The sequence below is a fragment of the Lissotriton helveticus genome, chromosome 1_1 (assembly GCF_964261635.1).
Source record: "Lissotriton helveticus chromosome 1_1, aLisHel1.1, whole genome shotgun sequence".
NCBI classification, from domain to species: Eukaryota; Metazoa; Chordata; class Amphibia; order Caudata; family Salamandridae; genus Lissotriton; species Lissotriton helveticus.
Window position 1 is genome coordinate 722,218,453 of NC_136057.1, and position 20,927 is coordinate 722,239,379.

At 50.7% G+C, this 20,927-nt stretch overlaps 1 long non-coding RNA gene across 1 annotated transcript in view; it reads right to left on the reverse strand.

The window, feature by feature from the left end:
* The window catches only part of LOC144770617 (uncharacterized), a 540,190-nt gene that overhangs the window by 221,509 nt on the left and 297,754 nt on the right, over positions 1-20,927 (reverse strand). The gene's annotated exons all lie outside the window — the stretch shown is intronic.

Sequence of the window (20,927 nt, forward strand, 5' to 3'; positions counted from 1 at the left end):
CAGTTGTGGGGCCTCTGGAAGTTGTACCTGAGCTGGGAAGCTTGAAACTAAGCTTGAGTGACTTTTGAACTTGAAAAGTGTTGCATCGCTCGCTTGCGGAGCGCATCCCCGACAGTGCGAGAAGTTTCCCGCCGCTACGGAGGTCGAGATCGTCGCAGTGCCTGACGCCGCTGCCAGAGACGTCGCATCCTTCGTTTGCGGGACGCACCAGACCAGTGCGGGAGAATCTAACATCGCTGCGAGTATCGTCGCAGAGCCTGTCGTCGCTGGGTGAGGACGCCGCACCGCTTGCTTGCGGACCGCATCACGTCGCTGCGAGCATCGTCGCAGAATCAACACATCGAGGAGCTGCGAGAGAGAGGATCCCCGCTGGACCGCGCATCGTCGCCCCGGAGATCGTCGCAGCCCCTACAAGATCGTCGCATCGTGCCTTTGCGAGAACAGACTTCCTACGGAACCTACGCATCGGAATCCATACAAGTGGCCTTCCTCCCCATACAGACCGGATTCGTCGCAACACGCCCGCTGCTGCAGCGGGGCTGTCGCATCGCTTCCCCAGGGTCTCAGGAGCAACGCATCGCTTGTTTTCCACTGCACCAGCTTCTGCTTTTGGAACTTTGTTGCAACTAAAAGGTACTGTGAGTAAACGTGACGCAACTGTGAACTTTTCACGCATCAGTAGAGAATTCTATCGCAACGTAGAGAATTCTAACGCAACCTTAAGAACTCTTTTTGAAACCATATTCTTGAACGGTGTATGTTGGATTTTTGTCGTTTTGGTCTTGTGTAGTTTAGATTAAAAATACCTTTATTTTTCTAAACTGTTGTGGAGTCAGTTTGTGGTGTTTTCACTGTGTTACTGTGAGTGTTGGTACAAATACTTTACGCATTGCCTCTGGTTAGCCTAGACTGCTCGTGCCAAGCTACCTAGAGGGTGAGCAGGGGTTATCTCAGAGGGTTATCTCCTTGCCCTGACTAGAAGCAAGGGTCCCTATTTGGACAGTGGTACCTACCTCTGCCAACTAGAGACCCCCAGATCTAACATTGGTGGTCAGGCGGTGGGATTTGAACTTGTATTTGTACTTGACCCACAGTTTTTGGTGTACATCACTAGTGAGTGCAGACCACTACGCCACCACATACGGTTTGTTTTTTCCGGTGTCCTCCTGGAAGTATTTTTGGATATTGAGACTCTGGTTAGTGTTGCACCTGTAAAATCCTGCCAAAATGGAAGTCAACTTTTTCCACCTGTGCATTTACACAGAAGAGGAGATAAAAGCCTTTTGCAAGAAGAGGGGGCTGCCCGTGGAGAAAGGTTCCACAAGGAGGGATCTTGAGGCATGCCTGTATTCCCATGAGGCCAGAATTTGGGAAGCAACATTAGCAGATGATTCTGAGGAGGAGGACTTCTCTGACAGTGAGGAAGAGAAAGATGAGTGGCTCCTTGCTGCTGAGCAAAGGTGCAGAGAATTAGACCGGCTAAACAAGGAAGGTATGATCCGGTGGGCCTTAGACCAGAAAGAAAAATGGGATGCTCAAGGAAGGAGCTTTGCTGAGTTGGAGGTGGAGTCCAGCTCAGATGGTGGCAGCATGTTTATGATATCTAGTGCTGAGAGAAAGGTACAAACACCCAGAGATGTGGCGCCTGACTTGAGGGAGGGGGTCAACATACACCAGGTGGTCCAGGTTTATGATGTAGTTCCAGTGGAGTGCAGTGTCCCTGAAGTAGATTGGGGGACTGGCACAGGGGACCATATTCCTAGTGGTGGGAGGGACACTCTACTGACTCTAGATGAGAGGTACAGGGAGAGGGGTTCCCCCATGGTAGAAACCTTGGTGTGTGTGTGTGAAGACCAGCCAGAAGAGTGTGGGTTGTGTGACAGAGACAGTCAGATACTGTTTTGCCAGTCTCAGGAGAGTGGTGTGGGGTACTTGTGTGAGGCACTGGAGGGTGAGGCAAAGGGTAGCTTGGTTAACAACTGTGGGGGGCTGTGTGATTCATTTGTTGGAGAGCATATTTTAAGTCCCTGTTTTCCAGAGCTATGCCAACACCCGGTGGTGTGTGAGTTCTCTGACCCCAGAGAGCTTGCATTGGAGGCAGACCTCTTGGTGGATTCCAAAGGGTCTGAAGAGGCATTGGGGAATCTCACCCCGAGTGGGCTGGGGATGCTCAGACGTGAGTCCCAGGCTCTCCACACCACTGGAGTCAAGCTATCCAGGCTGATGAAGGCTGATAGCCAGAAACCGGTCCTTGGATGCTTGATTCCGGTCTGGGAAAGACATGGCTTGGTAGTTCGGACTGGACTGTTCCCATGAGGCACAGGGTCAGAGCTTATTTGCATATAGCCAGTGTCTAACCCAGGGTGGTGTGGAGTGCAAAAAAACGATGGATTTAGGCCCAGATCCTTGTACTGGGGTGAATGTATGACATTGTTCTACATTCTGTCCATCAACTGTGTTTTTTGCAATTTCACCCCGAGTGGGCTGGGGATGCTCAGACGTGAGTCCCAGGCTCTCCACACCACTGGAGTCAAGCTATCCAGGCTGATGAAGGCTGATAGCCAGAAACCGGTCCTTGGATGCTTGATTCCGGTCTGGGAAAGACATGGCTTGGTAGTTCGGACTGGACTGTTCCCATGAGGCACAGGGTCAGAGCTGATTTGCATATAGCCAGTGTCTAACCCAGGGTGGTGTGGAGTGCAAAAAAACCGATGGATTTAGGCCCAGATCCTTGTACTGGGGTGAATGTATGACATTGTTCTACATTCTGTCCATCAACTGTGTTTTTTGCAATTTCACCCCGAGTGGGCTGGGGATGCTCAGACGTGAGTCCCAGGCTCTCCACACCACTGGAGTCAAGCTATCTAGGCTGATGAAGGCTGATAGCCAGAAACCGGTCCTTGGATGCTTGATTCCGGTCTGGGAAAGACATGGCTTGGTAGTTCGGACTGGACTGTTCCCATGAGGCACAGGGTCAGAGCTGATTTGCATATAGCCAGTGTCTAACCCAGGGTGGTGTGGAGTGCAAAAAAATGATGGATTTAGGCCCAGATCCTTGTACTGGGGTGAATGTATGACATTGTTCTACATTCTGTCCATCAACTGTGTTTTTTGCAATTTCACCCCGAGTGGGCTGGGGATGCTCAGACGTGAGTCCCAGGCTTTCCACACCACTGGAGTCAAGCTATCCAGGCTGATGAAGGCTGATAGCCAGAAACCGGTCCTTGGATGCTTGATTCCGGTCTGGGAAAGACATGGCTTGGTAGTTCGGACTGAACTGTTCCCATGAGGCACAGGGTCAGAGCTGATTTGCATATAGCCAGTGTCTAACCCAGGGTGGTGTGGAGTGCAAAAAAAACTATGGATTTAGGCCCAGATCCTTGTACTGGGGTGAATGTATGACATTGTTCTACATTCTGTCCATCAACTGTGTTTTTTGCAATTTCACCCCGAGTGGGCTGGGGATGCTCAGACGTGAGTCCCAGGCTCTCCACACCACTGGAGTCAAGCTATCCAGGCTGATGAAGGCTGATAGCCAGAAACCGGTCCTTGGATGCTTGATTCTGGTCTGGGAAAGACATGGATTGGTAGTTCGGACTGGACTGTTCCCATGAGGCACAGGGTCAGAGCTGATTTGCATATAGCCCGTGTCTAACCCAGGGTGGTGTGGAGTGCAAAAAAAACGATGGATTTAGGCCCAGATCCTTGTACTGGGGTGAATGTATGACATTGTTCTACATTCTGTCCATCAACTGTGTTTTTTGCAATTTCACCCCGAGTGGGCTGGGGATGCTCAGACGTGAGTCCCAGGCTCTCCACACCACTGGAGTCAAGCTATCCAGGCTGATGAAGGCTGATAGCCAGAAACCGGTCCTTGGATGCTTGATTCCGGTCTGGGAAAGACATGGCTTGGTAGTTCGGACTGGACTGTTCCCATGAGGCACAGGGTCAGAGCTGATTTGCATATAGCCAGTGTCTAACCCAGGGTGGTGTGGAGTGCAAAAAAACGATGGATTTAGGCCCAGATCCTTGTACTGGGGTGAATGTATGACATTGTTCTACATTCTGTCCATCAACTGTGTTTTTTGCAATTTCACCCCGAGTGGGCTGGGGATGCTCAGACGTGAGTCCCAGGCTCTCCACACCACTGGAGTCAAGCTATCCAGGCTGATGAAGGCTGATAGCCAGAAACCGGTCCTTGGATGCTTGATTCCGGTCTGGGAAAGACATGGCTTGGTAGTTCGGACTGGACTGTTCCCATGAGGCACAGGGTCAGAGCTGATTTGCATATAGCCAGTGTCTAACCCAGGGTGGTGTGGAGTGCAAAAAAAACGATGGATTTAGGCCCAGATCCTTGTACTGGGGTGAATGTATGACATTGTTCTACATTCTGTCCATCAACTGTGTTTTTTGCAATTTCACCCCGAGTGGGCTGGGGATGCTCAGATGTGAGTCCCAGGCTCTCCACACCACTGGAGTCAAGCTATCAAGGCTGATGAAGGCTGATAGCCAGAAACCGGTCCTTGGATGCTTGATTCCGGCTGGGAAAGACATGGCTTGGTAGTTCGGACTGGACTGTTCCCATGAGGCACAGGGTCAGAGCTGATTTGCATATAGCCAGTGTCTAACCCAGGGTGGTGTGGAGTGCAAAAAAAACGATGGATTTAGGCCCAGATCCTTGTACTGGGGTGAATGTATGACATTGTTCTACATTCTGTCCATCAACTGTGTTTTTTGCAATTTCATCCCGAGTGGGCTGGGGATGCTCAGACGTGAGTCCCAGGCTCTCCACACCACTGGAGTCAAGCGATCCAGGCTGATGAAGGCTGATAGCCAGAAACCGGTCCTTGGATGCTTGATTCCGGTCTGGGAAAGACATGGCTTGGTAGTTCGGACTGGACTGTTCCCATGAGGCACAGGGTCAGAGCTGATTTGCATATAGCCCGTGTCTAACCCAGGGTGGTGTGGAGTGCAAAATAAACGATGGATTTAGGCCCAGATCCTTGTACTGGGGTGAATGTATGACATTGTTCTACATTCTGTCCATCAACTGTGTTTTTTGCAATTTCACCCCGAGTGGGCTGGGGATGCTCAGACGTGAGTCCCAGGCTCTCCACACCACTGGAGTCAAGCTATCCAGGCTGATGAAGGCTGATAGCCAGAAACCGGTCCTTGGATGCTTGTTTCCGGTCTGGGAAAGACATGGCTTGGTAGTTCGGACTGGACTGTTCCCATGAGGCACAGGGTCAGAGCTGATTTGCATATAGCCAGTGTCTAACCCAGGGTGGTGTGGAGTGCAAAAAAAACGATGGATTTAGGCCCAGATCCTTGTACTGGGGTGAATGTATGACATAGTTCTACATTCTGTCCATCAACTGTGTTTTTTGCAATTTCACCCCGAGTGGGCTGGGGATGCTCAGACGTGAGTCCCAGGCTCTCCACACCACTGGAGTCAAGCTATCCAGGCTGATGAAGGCTGATAGCCAGAAACCGGTCCTTGGATGCTTGATTCCGGTCTGGGAAAGACATGGCTTGGTAGTTCGGACTGGACTGTTCCCATGAGGCACAGGGTCAGAGCTGATTTGCATATAGCCAGTGTCTAACCCAGGGTGGTGTGGAGTGCAAAAAAACGATGGATTTAGGCCCAGATCCTTGTACTGGGGTGAATGTATGACATTGTTCTACATTCTGTCCATCAACTGTGTTTTTTGCAATTTCACCCCGAGTGGGCTGGGGATGCTCAGACGTGAGTCCCAGGCTCTCCACACCACTGGAGTCAAGCTATCCAGGCTCATGAAGGCTGATAGCCAGAAACCGGTCCTTGGATGCTTGATTCCGGTCTGGGAAAGACATGGCTTGGTAGTTCGGACTGGACTGTTCCCATGAGGCACAGGGTCAGAGCTGATTTGCATATAGCCAGTGTCTAACCCAGGGTGGTGTGGAGTGCAAAACAAACGATGGATTTAGGCCCAGATCCTTGTACTGGGGTGAATGTATGACATTGTTCTACATTCTGTCCATCAACTGTGTTTTTTGCAATTTCACCCCGAGTGGGCTGGGGATGCTCAGACGTGAGTCCCAGGCTCTCCACACCACTGGAGTCAAGCTATCTAGGCTGATGAAGGCTGATAGCCAGAAACCGGTCCTTGGATGCTTGATTCCGGTCTGGGAAAGACATGGCATGGTAGTTCGGACTGGACTGTTCCCATGAGGCACAGGGTCAGAGCTGATTTGCATATAGCCAGTGTCTAACCCAGGGTGGTGTGGAGTGCAAAACAAACGATGGATTTAGGCCCAGATCCTTGTACTGGGGTGAATGTATGACATTGTTCTACATTCTGTCCATCAACTGTGTTTTTTGCAATTTCACCCCGAGTGGGCTGGGGATGCTCAGACGTGAGTCCCAGGCTCTCCACACCACTGGAGTCAAGCTATCCAGGCTGATGAAGGCTGATAGCCAGAAACCGGTCCTTGGATGCTTGATTCCGGTCTGGGAAAGACATGGCTTGGTAGTTCGGACTGGACTGTTCCCATGAGGCACAGGGTCAGAGCTGATTTGCATATAGCCAGTGTCTAACCCAGGGTGGTGTGGAGTGCAAAAAAAATGATGGATTTAGGCCCAGATCCTTGTACTGGGGTGAATGTATGACATTGTTCTACATTCTGTCCATCAACTGTGTTTTTTGCAATTTCACCCCGAGTGGGCTGGGGATGCTCAGACGTGAGTCCCAGGCTCTCCACACCACTGGAGTCAAGCTATCCAGGCTGATGAAGGCTGATAGCCAGAAACCGGTCCTTGGATGCTTGATTCCGGTCTGGGAAAGACATGGCTTGGTAGTTCGGACTGGACTGTTCCCATGAGGCACAGGGTCAGAGCTGATTTGCATATAGCCAGTGTCTAACCCAGGGTGGTGTGGAGTGCAAAAAAAACTATGGATTTAGGCCCAGATCCTTGTACTGGGGTGAATGTATGATATTGTTCTACATTCTGTCCATCAACTGTGTTTTTTGCAATTTCACCCCGAGTGGGCTGGGGATGCTCAGACGTGAGTCCCAGGCTCTCCACACCACTGGAGTCAAGCTATCCAGGCTGATGAAGGCTGATAGCCAGAAACCGGTCCTTGGATGCTTGATTCTGGTCTGGGAAAGACATGGATTGGTAGTTCGGACTGGACTGTTCCCATGAGGCACAGGGTCAGAGCTGATTTGCATATAGCCCGTGTCTAACCCAGGGTGGTGTGGAGTGCAAAAAAAACGATGGATTTAGGCCCAGATCCTTGTACTGGGGTGAATGTATGACATTGTTCTACATTCTGTCCATCAACTGTGTTTTTTGCAATTTCACCCCGAGTGGGCTGGGGATGCTCAGATGTGAGTCCCAGGCTCTCCACACCACTGGAGTCAAGCTATCCAGGCTGATGAAGGCTGATAGCCAGAAACCGGTCCTTGGATGCTTGATTCCGGTCTGGGAAAGACATGGCTTGGTAGTTCGGACTGGACTGTTCCCATGAGGCACAGGGTCAGAGCTGATTTGCATATAGCCAGTGTCTAACCCAGGGTGGTGTGGAGTGCAAAAAAAACGATGGATTTAGGCCCAGATCCTTGTACTGGGGTGAATGTATGACATTGTTCTACATTCTGTCCATCAACTGTGTTTTTTGCAATTTCATCCCGAGTGGGCTGGGGATGCTCAGACGTGAGTCCCAGGCTCTCCACACCACTGGAGTCAAGCGATCCAGGCTGATGAAGGCTGATAGCCAGAAACCGGTCCTTGGATGCTTGATTCCGGTCTGGGAAAGACATGGCTTGGTAGTTCGGACTGGACTGTTCCCATGAGGCACAGGGTCAGAGCTGATTTGCATATAGCCCGTGTCTAACCCAGGGTGGTGTGGAGTGCAAAATAAACGATGGATTTAGGCCCAGATCCTTGTACTGGGGTGAATGTATGACATTGTTCTACATTCTGTCCATCAACTGTGTTTTTTGCAATTTCACCCCGAGTGGGCTGGGGATGCTCAGACGTGAGTCCCAGGCTCTCCACACCACTGGAGTCAAGCTATCCAGGCTGATGAAGGCTGATAGCCAGAAACCGGTCCTTGGATGCTTGTTTCCGGTCTGGGAAAGACATGGCTTGGTAGTTCGGACTGGACTGTTCCCATGAGGCACAGGGTCAGAGCTGATTTGCATATAGCCAGTGTCTAACCCAGGGTGGTGTGGAGTGCAAAAAAAACGATGGATTTAGGCCCAGATCCTTGTACTGGGGTGAATGTATGACATAGTTCTACATTCTGTCCATCAACTGTGTTTTTTGCAATTTCACCCCGAGTGGGCTGGGGATGCTCAGACGTGAGTCCCAGGCTCTCCACACCACTGGAGTCAAGCTATCCAGGCTGATGAAGGCTGATAGCCAGAAACCGGTCCTTGGATGCTTGATTCCGGTCTGGGAAAGACATGGCTTGGTAGTTCGGACTGGACTGTTCCCATGAGGCACAGGGTCAGAGCTGATTTGCATATAGCCAGTGTCTAACCCAGGGTGGTGTGGAGTGCAAAAAAAACGATGGATTTAGGCCCAGATCCTTGTACTGGGGTGAATGTATGACATTGTTCTACATTCTGTCCATCAACTGTGTTTTTTGCAATTTCACCCCGAGTGGGCTGGGGATGCTCAGACGTGAGTCCCAGGCTCTCCACACCACCGGAGTCAAGCTATCCAGGCTCATGAAGGCTGATAGCCAGAAACCGGTCCTTGGATGCTTGATTCCGGTCTGGGAAAGACATGGCTTGGTAGTTCGGACTGGACTGTTCCCATGAGGCACAGGGTCAGAGCTGATTTGCATATAGCCAGTGTCTAACCCAGGGTGGTGTGGAGTGCAAAACAAACGATGGATTTAGGCCCAGATCCTTGTACTGGGGTGAATGTATGACATTGTTCTACATTCTGTCCATCAACTGTGTTTTTTGCAATTTCACCCCGAGTGGGCTGGGGATGCTCAGACGTGAGTCCCAGGCTCTCCACACCACTGGAGTCAAGCTATCTAGGCTGATGAAGGCTGATAGCCAGAAACCGGTCCTTGGATGCTTGATTCCGGTCTGGGAAAGACATGGCTTGGTAGTTCGGACTGGACTGTTCCCATGAGGCACAGGGTCAGAGCTGATTTGCATATAGCCAGTGTCTAACCCAGGGTGGTGTGGAGTGCAAAACAAACGATGGATTTAGGCCCAGATCCTTGTACTGGGGTGAATGTATGACATTGTTCTACATTCTGTCCATCAACTGTGTTTTTTGCAATTTCACCCCGAGTGGGCTGGGGATGCTCAGACGTGAGTCCCAGGCTCTCCACACCACTGGAGTCAAGCTATCCAGGCTGATGAAGGCTGATAGCCAGAAACCGGTCCTTGGATGCTTGATTCCGGTCTGGGAAAGACATGGCTTAGTAGTTCGGACTGGACTGTTCCCATGAGGCACAGGGTCAGAGCTGATTTGCATATAGCCAGTGTCTAACCCAGGGTGGTGTGGAGTGCAAAAAAAATGATGGATTTAGGCCCAGATCCTTGTACTGGGGTGAATGTATGACATTGTTCTACATTCTGTCCATCAACTGTGTTTTTTGCAATTTCACCCCGAGTGGGCTGGGGATGCTCAGACGTGAGTCCCAGGCTCTCCACACCACTGGAGTCAAGCTATCCAGGCTGATGAAGGCTGATAGCCAGAAACCGGTCCTTGGATGCTTGATTCCGGTCTGGGAAAGACATGGCTTGGTAGTTCGGACTGGACTGTTCCCATGAGGCACAGGGTCAGAGCTGATTTGCATATAGCCAGTGTCTAACCCAGGGTGGTGTGGAGTGCAAAAAAAACTATGGATTTAGGCCCAGATCCCTGTACTGGGGTGAATGTATGACATTGTTCTACATTCTGTCCATCAACTGTGTTTTTTGCAATTTCACCCCGAGTGGGCTGGGGATGCTCAGACGTGAGTCCCAGGCTCTCCACACCACTGGAGTCAAGCTATCCAGGCTGATGAAGGCTGATAGCCAGAAACCGGTCCTTGGATGCTTGATTCTGGTCTGGGAAAGACATGGATTGGTAGTTCGGACTGGACTGTTCCCATGAGGCACAGGGTCAGAGCTGATTTGCATATAGCCCGTGTCTAACCCAGGGTGGTGTGGAGTGCAAAAAAAACGATGGATTTAGGCCCAGATCCTTGTACTGGGGTGAATGTATGACATTGTTCTACATTCTGTCCATCAACTGTGTTTTTTGCAATTTCACCCCGAGTGGGCTGGGGATGCTCAGACGTGAGTCCCAGGCTCTCCACACCACTGGAGTCAAGCTATCCAGGCTGATGAAGGCTGATAGCCAGAAACCGGTCCTTGGATGCTTGATTCCGGTCTGGGAAAGAGATGGCTTGGTAGTTCGGACTGGACTGTTCCCATGAGGCACAGGGTCAGAGCTGATTTGCATATAGCCAGTGTCTAACCCAGGGTGGTGTGGAGTGCAAAAAAACGATGGATTTAGGCCCAGATCCTTGTACTGGGGTGAATGTATGACATTGTTCTACATTCTGTCCATCAACTGTGTTTTTTGCAATTTCACCCCGAGTGGGCTGGGGATGCTCAGACGTGAGTCCCAGGCTCTCCACACCACTGGAGTCAAGCTATCCAGGCTGATGAAGGCTGATAGCCAGAAACCGGTCCTTGGATGCTTGATTCCGGTCTGGGAAAGACATGGCTTGGTAGTTCGGACTGGACTGTTCCCATGAGGCACAGGGTCAGAGCTGATTTGCATATAGCCAGTGTCTAACCCAGGGTGGTGTGGAGTGCAAAAAAAACGATGGATTTAGGCCCAGATCCTTGTACTGGGGTGAATGTATGACATTGTTCTACATTCTGTCCATCAACTGTGTTTTTTGCAATTTCACCCCAAGTGGGCTGGGGATGCTCAGACGTGAGTCCCAGGCTCTCCACACCACTGGAGTCAAGCGATCCAGGCTGATGAAGGCTGATAGCCAGAAACCGGTCCTTGGATGCTTGATTCCGGTCTGGGAAAGACATGGCTTGGTAGTTCGGACTGGACTGTTCCCATGAGGCACAGGGTCAGAGCTGATTTGCATATAGCCAGTGTCTAACCCAGGGTGGTGTGGAGTGCAAAAAAAACGATGGATTTAGGCCCAGATCCTTGTACTGGGGTGAATGTATGACATTGTTCTACATTCTGTCCATCAACTGTGTTTTTTGCAATTTCACCCCGAGTGGGCTGGGGATGCTCAGACGTGAGTCCCAGGCTCTCCACACCACTGGAGTCAAGCTATCCAGGCTCATGAAGGCTGATAGCCAGAAACCGGTCCTTGGATGCTTGATTCCGGTCTGGGAAAGACATGGCTTGGTAGTTCGGACTGGACTGTTCCCATGAGGCACAGGGTCAGAGCTGATTTGCATATAGTCAGTGTCTAACCCAGGGTGGTGTGGAGTGCAAAAAAAACGATGGATTTAGGCCCAGATCCTTGTACTGGGGTGAATGTATGACATTGTTCTACATTCTGTCCATCAACTGTGTTTTTTGCAATTTCACCCCGAGTGGGCTGGGGATGCTCAGACGTGAGTCCCAGGCTCTCCACACCACTGGAGTCAAGCTATCCAGGCTGATGAAGGCTGATAGCCAGAAACCGGTCCTTGGATGCTTGATTCCGGTCTGGGAAAGACATGGCTTGGTAGTTCGGACTGGACTGTTCCCATGAGGCACAGGGTCAGAGCTGATTTGCATATAGCCAGTGTCTAACCCAGGGTGGTGTGGAGTGCAAAAAAACCGATGGATTTAGGCCCAGATCCTTGTACTGGGGTGAATGTATGACATTGTTCTACATTCTGTCCATCAACTGTGTTTTTTGCAATTTCACCCCGAGTGGGCTGGGGATGCTCAGACGTGAGTCCCAGGCTCTCCACAGCACTGGAGTCAAGCTATCCAGGCTGATGAAGGCTGATAGCCAGAAACCGGTCCTTGGATGCTTGATTCTGGTCTGGGAAAGACATGGATTGGTAGTTCGGACTGGACTGTTCCCATGAGGCACAGGGTCAGAGCTGATTTGCATATAGCCCGTGTCTAACCCAGGGTGGTGTGGAGTGCAAAAAAAACGATGGATTTAGGCCCAGATCCTTGTACTGGGGTGAATGTATGACATTGTTCTACATTCTGTCCATCAACTGTGTTTTTTGCAATTTCACCCCGAGTGGGCTGGGGATGCTCAGACGTGAGTCCCAGGCTCTCCACACCACTGGAGTCAAGCTATCCAGGCTGATGAAGGCTGATAGCCAGAAACCGGTCCTTGGATGCTTGATTCCGGTCTGGGAAAGACATGGCTTGGTAGTTCGGACTGGACTGTTCCCATGAGGCACAGGGTCAGAGCTGATTTGCATATAGGCAGTGTCTAACCCAGGGTGGTGTGGAGTGCAAAAAAAACGATGGATTTAGGCCCAGATCCTTGTACTGGGGTGAATGTATGACATTGTTCTACATTCTGTCCATCAACTGTGTTTTTTGCAATTTCACCCCAAAAGGAGTGGCTAGATATCTTCCAGACCTGTGAGGTGGAAGAGGTTCAGTGTAGCCCAGTTAGGTCCCAGTGTAGTGGGAGGGGTGTAGGGGCTCATGTCCGGACTCAGCGGAGAAGGAATGAGTGTGGGACGGTGTGTCCCACGGTGCCCGAAACCCAGTCTCAGGGCCTGGAGGGTTCCTTAAGGAAACACCAGGTTGGGGACCTAGACTGTACTTGTAGGCCATTTGAGGAGGCTCTCCTAGTGTCTGGTGAACGGGGAGTGCCTGTAACCAGGCCTCCATCAGTTCTGGTGTCTGGCAGTGCTGCTCCATTTGGGAGAGTACAGAAGTCCAGACTGAGGGGTGAGAGGGGGAAGGAGTCCCCAGTGGGAGAACCAGTGGGTCAGGGACCAGTCAGAAGGGCTGAGTCCCCTGTGAGTGACCATGGTGACCTCACTTCTGTCCTGGGGGATCTTCCCGCGCTGTCGGTGGACAGGGGTCGGGAGATCTGCGCCAGGCAGACTGTCACAGGACACATGAGTTGTGTGTCACCCTCAAGGGGGTACTATGTGAGTCCCCAGAAGTCCTGGCGTGCCAGGCAAATGCACAACCGCAGGTTTTGGTCCCTGGGTTGGGAGACCAGGTTCAGGATCTGCCTGACCTGGAAGGAAGGACTTCTGTAACCAGTGTCTTGACCAATATGGTTCCCAGGGGTACCCCTCCAGTAGGGAGGGTGCAGCGCTCTGGAAGGGGGTGCAGAGGGAGGGAGTCCTCGCCCCTGACCCCGGTACAACCTGAGGGGTTAAACCCTCGGTTGGGAGACCAGTTGCTGGAGGGAGCTCCTGAACTGGTAGGAAAGTTGTGTTCTTGGTTGTCTTGGTGGACTGGGTTGCCCCTGGAAGGAGGGCAGGAGTCTCACCCTGGGGGTGGACTGGGCCACACCGTTGTGTTGGCCAGGTGGGTACTGTCTACCAGTATAGGCACCTCAGTGAGTGAAGTCCTGGTGCGCCAGGCAAGTGTTCCACTGCAGGGGTTAGTCCCCGGGTGGGGAAGCCAGGTTCAGGTGTTGTCTGACCTGGAGGCTTGGGAGACTAGGTTTGAGGGCCAGGCCCAGGGTATCCCCCCTGACCTGGAATACCAGTTGCAGGATAGCACCCCATAACTGGTGGATGAATAGAGCGGGACACCTGCTACAGGTGTCCTGGCCATTCTAGAAGGGGGTACCGCTCCAGGTGGGAGGGTACAGAGCCCCAAGGAAAAGGAGGACCGGGTGTGGGGAAGCCCACCCCAATCTCCTGTCCAGCCGCTGGATACAGGTCCGGGACTGGTGGGTCAGTGCCAGGATGTTAGACCTGACCTGACAAGAGAGGGAGTGGACAAAGGGTGCCAAGCACCTGGGGCTGCTGCCCCCCACCGTCTGATGCCACAGGGGTTTGAGAGCCATGAGAGGCATGAGGCCTGGGTCTCATCCCTGATCACTGTTGGTGGTCACTGTGGCTTGCTGTCGGTCTGTTGGGACACACCTGTGAGTAAATTAAGGTTAGGTGCTGTACAGGTGGTGTCCACAGGTGAAGAGAAGGTTTCCACATGGATTGGCATGGTGGACTCTGAGAGTATGGATAGAGTGATCCAACTGGGTTTAGGACGGCGTAGAACAGGACTGCCCTGCTGTGTGGGCCAGTTTCCGTGTTCTATCGCCTTAAGCAGGGAATCCCATCGAGGTATCGTTTGGTCTACCCTGGCTTTAGGCTGGGTCATCCTCAAACCTTTTGCTTCTGACCCTTATTTTTCCTGACCCGTGGCTGTTGGCAATAGGACTCTGAGCACTTTACCACTGCTGATCAGTGCTAAAGTGCATATGCTCTCTATGTAAATTGTTATTCTGATTGGATATACATGTTTGGCATATTTGTATCACCATGAAGTCCCTAGTAAAGTGCACTGGGTGTGCCAGGGCTGGTGATGACAAATGCTACTAGTGGGCCTGCAGCACTGATTGTGCCACCCACAGGAGTAGCCCTAAAATGATGTCTCAGGCCTGACACTGCAGTGCCTGTGTGCAGTTTAGAACTGCCATGTCCTCCTGGTCAGTGTCCCCACTGACCAGGCCTAACCCTTCCCTTTTTGTGCACATCAGTCACCCCTATGGAAGGCCCAAGGTACCCCCCTGGGCAGGGTGCAGTGCATGTAAAAGGTAGAGCATGTACTAGTGCAGGTAACATGCTCTGATAGTGAATGGCAGCCATTTTCGTTTTTCACTATTGTAAGGCTATCTTGCTCCATAGATTAACATGGGGGATGCTGGCTACAGTGGTTAACAGCATTTCTTCCCATAGGAACAAGATAGGACATAAGTATCTAGTATCCCATAACTCAGAATTTAATAACACATCTTTTAGGAAAGGTTGTTTTTAAATCCTGTGTTTGAGAACAGCACTTTTAGAAAAGTTGCTGTTCTCTTGTCTGACCCTTCTGTGTGCCTGGGCCTGTTTGTGTATTGACTGTCTGGTTTGAGAGTGACAGCGGCTGGGGAATTCCCCAGGAGGATGGATGAGTCAGCACTAGGCTGAATGACTGCATCTGAAACTGGAGTGGTGGGAGGAGTTAGCACCTGGGCTGAATAGGGCTGTGCCTGCCTTCCACAATGCTGGCTCCACCCCCCTGCTGGGCAGCTGAGGACCCTGCCCCTCACTCTGAAAGGAAAGAAGCATCCAGCAAAACAAAGTACTCAGGAAACTCCAGAACCGGTTCAGACAGGGCTCAGGGCCCACATGCACAGAGAGAACAAAGACTTTAGGGGTATAAGTACAGGACCCCTGACAACAGAAAATTAGATCATCCTGGAAATCAAGAAGGAACCTCTGCCAAGGAGAAAGCTGAAACTGAAGAAGGAAGATTGTCCTGCTGTTGCTCTGCTGGACTGACCTGTTGCTTTGCTGCCAAGGAGAGGGGAAGGACTTTGCTGCTGAGCTGTGTCCCCTGTCTTGAAGGAATCTCCAAGGGCCTGAGTAGAGCTGGCTCCCTGTTTTGAAGTCCCAGGAACAAAAGGACTTCACCCCCAGCTTCCCTGAACTCTGCTGAGAGAGTTCTGTCCTTCCTAGAGTGCTTGATCCAGTTGTGGGGCCTCTTGAAGTTGTACCTGAGCTGGGAAGCTTGAAACTAAGCTTGAGTGACTTTTGAACTTGAAAAGTGTTGCATCGCTCGCTTGCGGAGCGCATCCCCGACAGTGTGAGAAGTTTCCCGCCGCTACGGAGGTCGAGATCGTCGCAGTGCCTTACGCCGCTGCCAGAGATGTCGCATCCTTCGTTTGCGGGATGCACCAGACCGGTGCGGGAGAATCTAACATCGCTGCGAGTATCGTCGCAGAGCCTGTCGTCGCTGGGTGAGGACGCCGCACCGCTTGCTTGCGGACCGCATCACGTCGCTGCGAGCATCGTCGCAGAATCAACACATCGAGGAGCTGCGAGAGAGAGGATCCCCGCTGGACCGCGCATCGTCGCCCCGGAGATCGTCGCAGCCCCTACGAGATCGTCGCATCGTGCCTTTGCGAGAACAGACTTCCTACGGAACCTACGCATCGGAATCCATACAAGTGGCCTTCCTCCCCATACAGACCGGATTCGTCGCAACACGCCCGCTGCTGCAGCGGGGCTGTCGCATCGCTTCCCCAGGGTCTCAGGAGCAACGCATCGCTTGTTTTCCACTGCACCAGCTTCTGCTTTTGGAACTTTGTTGCAACTAAAAGGTACTGTGAGTAAACGTGACGCAACTGTGAACTTTTCACGCATCAGTAGAGAATTCTATCGCAACGTAGAGAATTCTAACGCAACCTTAAGAACTCTTTTTGAAACCATATTCTTGAACGGTGTATGTTGGATTTTTGTTGTTTTGGTCTTGTGTAGTTTAGATTAAAAATACCTTTATTTTTCTAAACTGTTGTGGAGTCAGTTTGTGGTGTTTTCACTGTGTTACTGTGAGTGTTGGTACAAATACTTTACGCATTGCCTCTGGTTAGCCTAGACTGCTCGTGCCAAGCTACCTAGAGGGTGAGCAGGGGTTATCTCAGAGGGTTATCTCCTTGCCCTGACTAGAAGCAAGGGTCCCTATTTGGACAGTGGTACCTACCTCTGCCAACTAGAGACCCCAGATCTAACAGTTTCTAAGTAATATTGCAAAGTAACAACATGTGCTGTGGCGGTATATGTCTGGACGGTTTTCAGTTCATGAATATTCACCCATGATTTTTCAATGCTTTAGTTTTATTTTTTAAACGTCGAACGTCGAACATTTACTAACATTCTTCTATAACAACTTTATATATCTGTAGCTGCCTTATTAGAGACAATACAGCAGCAACGAAGGAGCAATGGAAAATGAGCACATAGCCCTAGGTCAAGCCTCTATATGCTATGGCATTTTGAAACCCTTCTAACAAGAAAACAAAGTCACTACTGTCATTCCTGAGGACTTAAATACTCTTATTTTTTACCTGCGCTGTTAGGTGGAAACACATATATTGGGAGTGACAATGAGAACATTTTGGCTACTTGATTGATTAATATGTTAATTGTGAGACCACCATCTGGTCTACGATGCCCAGTTATGAACATCTCAATTTTCAAAACAAATCCATATTAGAGAAAACCCTAAAATAATCTAGACTAAACAGGTTTGCTTTATTACATTTATAGTTAGGAAACCTTCACACATATCCACTGACTGTGGAGAAATATGTATAGCTGTGTAATTTAATGATACATTTAGACATTCTAAAGAATAAACAATAAAAGACAGAAAACAGTCAAGATTATTTATCTTTGAACTAGGCATCACAGTATGCAGCCTTCAGTAAACGAAGGCCCCAGGAGAAAATGTCTTATTAGAAAAGTGAGGGGAATATCCACAAGGAGTTACCTCCGATTTATCTCCACCTTAACGCATCAAATGTGGAACTAACACCCCATTCACAAGCTGGTGCAAACAGCAGACATCATCAGAATTCCCACGATAACAGCCCCAAAACCTAACACCACGGTGGACACCACCAACTAATACTAATGAGATGCAGAGTAGGCGTTCCCGTGCAGAAACACATGAAAAAAACAACACACTGACAGATCCGCCAAGCGAACCAAAAAACAGGCAATGAGCCGCAGTAGCCGCAGGTATTTAATACCTGCCTCAAGCAGGTGTAAAGACGGACGATTACGTGCAGTAGGCAACGGAGCCCCGCACACAGCCATATCCGAAGAACAAACCATGCCATGGAGCTACTCATCATGCATCTCGGAGCCCCAACAGGGCCACAACACCCACCGCCACCACCCCCAGGACCGCCACCACCTCCTGGACCCGGACCCTCCCCCCCAGGCCACCACAGAGACTGGGGGTGAATGTTTTGCCATTGTGCAACATTCCGTCCATCATCTTGTGTGTTTTGCTGTTCACCCTATGTGGGACGGGTATGCCCAGACGTGAGTCCCGTGCTCACTACGCCACTGGAGTCAAGCTATCCTGGCTGAAGACGGCTGATAGCCAGAAACCGGTCCTAGGATGCTTGATTCCGGTCCAGGGAAGACATTGCTTGGCAGTTCGGGCTGGACTGTTCCCATGAGGCACAGGGTTAAGACTGATTTGCATATGGCCATGTCTGAACTGGGGTGGCTTGGTGAGCAAAATAACGATGGATTAAACCCATATCTGTGACTGGGGGTGAATGTTTTGCCATTGTGCAACATTCTGTCCATCATCTTGTGTGTTTTGCTGTTCACCACAGAGGCAGCACAGAATAAGACAGCAGACCTTTCCAAAAACGCACCACTCTTACAGACCTAACGCCCGAGGAAGTCATTGCCCACTACAGGCTCAAAAGGACAACCATTCACCACATCATGACCCACATCGCCCATAGGCTGACGGTCCCAACACAGCGGAGAACCAACATCCCTCCGCAGACAAAGCTGCTGGCTGTGCTGCACCTGTTGGCCTCTGGTACCTTCCAACCAACACCTGCCAGAGTCAGAGGGGTCTCACAGCCAGCCCTATCAAAGTTCATCACACCTGTCCTGGATGCCATCCTCAGCTTCATACCCCAGTACCTTCTCTTCCCCAACACTGCGCAGGAACAGCTGGAGACAAAGCAAGGCTTCTACGCCATAGCCGGATTCCCAGCTGTGTTGGGGGCAATCGACTGCACACATGTCCCACTTGTGCCCCCTGCGGATACTGCACACCACTACCGCAACAGAAAGCACATGCATTCCATCAATGTGCAGGCAATAGTGGACCACTGGGCACTCTTCACCAATGTCGTCACCAACTACCCAGGCAGTGTGCATGATTACATCATCTTCCGACAGTCCGCCATCAACGAACGCTTCCAGGATGGCATATATAGAACAGGACTGCTCGTTGGTAAGTACCAAATCAACACATCACACATCCCTAAGCCTCCAAAGCACAATGCACAACTGTGGGGATGCACACGTGACCAAACCACAATCAACATGTCAAACTACACGACCACCTACCAGACACGACCACACCACTCCATGGTCATCCTGGGCTACCCTGCACCCAATACATTTCATGGCACCACAACCACACACCAGCTGAACGTGTGGCGATGCGGAATGCAGCCATGACACATTTTAGGCACTGCTCTGCCCACATGACCCTACCTCAGTCTCCCGCAGGTCAGCTCCCCATGGCGGTGAGCCCTTGTCGCCCACTGTGCATCCGGACCCTGTGCAACTCGTGTCATCCCCCCTTGTAGTTCTGACATTGCATTTCTGAGTGCCTGATGACTGTTGGTGTAGTTGCCAGCATCAGCTACTCCCTGCGGGCTGGCTTACACTCAGCCAGCACAGGCGTCACTGGATTGGTGGGCCTGCCATCACATTCCCTCCGGAACAAGTATTGACTCTTTTCTCCCTGCACTGTCACAGGTGATCAAGAATATGCACTTTGGATGATGGCACCCCTCCGAGACCCGGCCACACCCTCCCAGAGGCAGTACAATGCAGCCCACATAGCACCAGGGACATAATTGAACACACATTTGGTGTGTTGAAGTCATGTTTCGGGTGCCTGGACGGCACAGGTGGTACAGTCCGGACATTGTGTGCAAGCTGATCATTGCATGTTGTGTGTTGCACAACACCTGTGTTCGCACCAGGGCCCCATGGATCCCAGTTCCAGAGGTACCGACTGATTATGGTGGTGATGGGGCAGGTGGCCCACATCCCACTGCAGCAGCGGCAGGAATGGCCCATAGGAATACCATCATTGACACTTCTCATGAGCAAGTCACATTGTGACCGTCCATGGCAATCATGCGACAGTAGGAATGTCCAATTGTACTTCATGTGTGTATTAAACATATTTGCAGGTTTCAGGTTGTACTTGTACATTGTCATGTTACATTTCCCTGCTATTTTGGATGTGATTTGCCAGGTTGTGCACATTTGCTGACCCAGTTGTGTCCAGTGTTCAAATCCGGTTTGTACTGGGATTTTGTCAATGTTGAGGTGCACTCCTGCCTATATGCGTATGCTGCACGGTGGTTGTGTCGCTCCTGCGGGTCTGATTTGTCTGCCAGTGGTCTCTTTCATGCGGTGTGCCTGTTGATTCTGTTCTGCCGTCAGTGCTTGGATGTTGTAGTATGCATGCTCTTCTCTGCAGTTGCCCAGTGTGCACCCGTGGTACTCCGCTGTTGATGAATTTTGTTCTGTGGCATTTTCCCTATGCTGTTCATGTGCTTTTTCCAGCATTGTGCGTGAGTATTGCTGCCCTCGCGCTGGTTGTCAATGTTTTTATATCTCGCTTTTACCCATCGCAGGTTTTTTCATGTTGAGGTTTGTCTTCTTATCTCCGTCAAGGTGGTTGTGTCACGGGCATTGGCCGTGGTGTCAGCAAAGTATTGCATGCTACCGCTGTGTTGTGAATTTCACGTCGTCACAGAGTTGTTTTTCCGTGATAGGCTGCGATGTTGAAAGTAGTGTTACGCTACTCTTCCTGTAGTTATCACACATTCTTGGAGCGGTTACAATTGTGCTAACAATAAAAGTAGAACGATAATCAGCCAGGAACAGTGGAACAATGGCAGAGAGAATGGGGAGGAGGGCAAGAATTCTATGTGGAGTAAGGAAAATCCAATTGGGCCACCTGTAAAAAACAAGTGGTCCTTTTAACCCACCTTATTCCACAAGTGACTTAACATCCCATGAACCCAATTGCTGATACAGATCTGATTTCCATGTATGACTTTCTAATTTAAAAGTGATACATGTTGTTAGCTGACCACATACAAATGATTTCTATATGAACCATTTTAGATAGAAGAATTTATTGGACATGGAACTTATTATGGCAAAGGTTAAGACGGAGAATTATATTT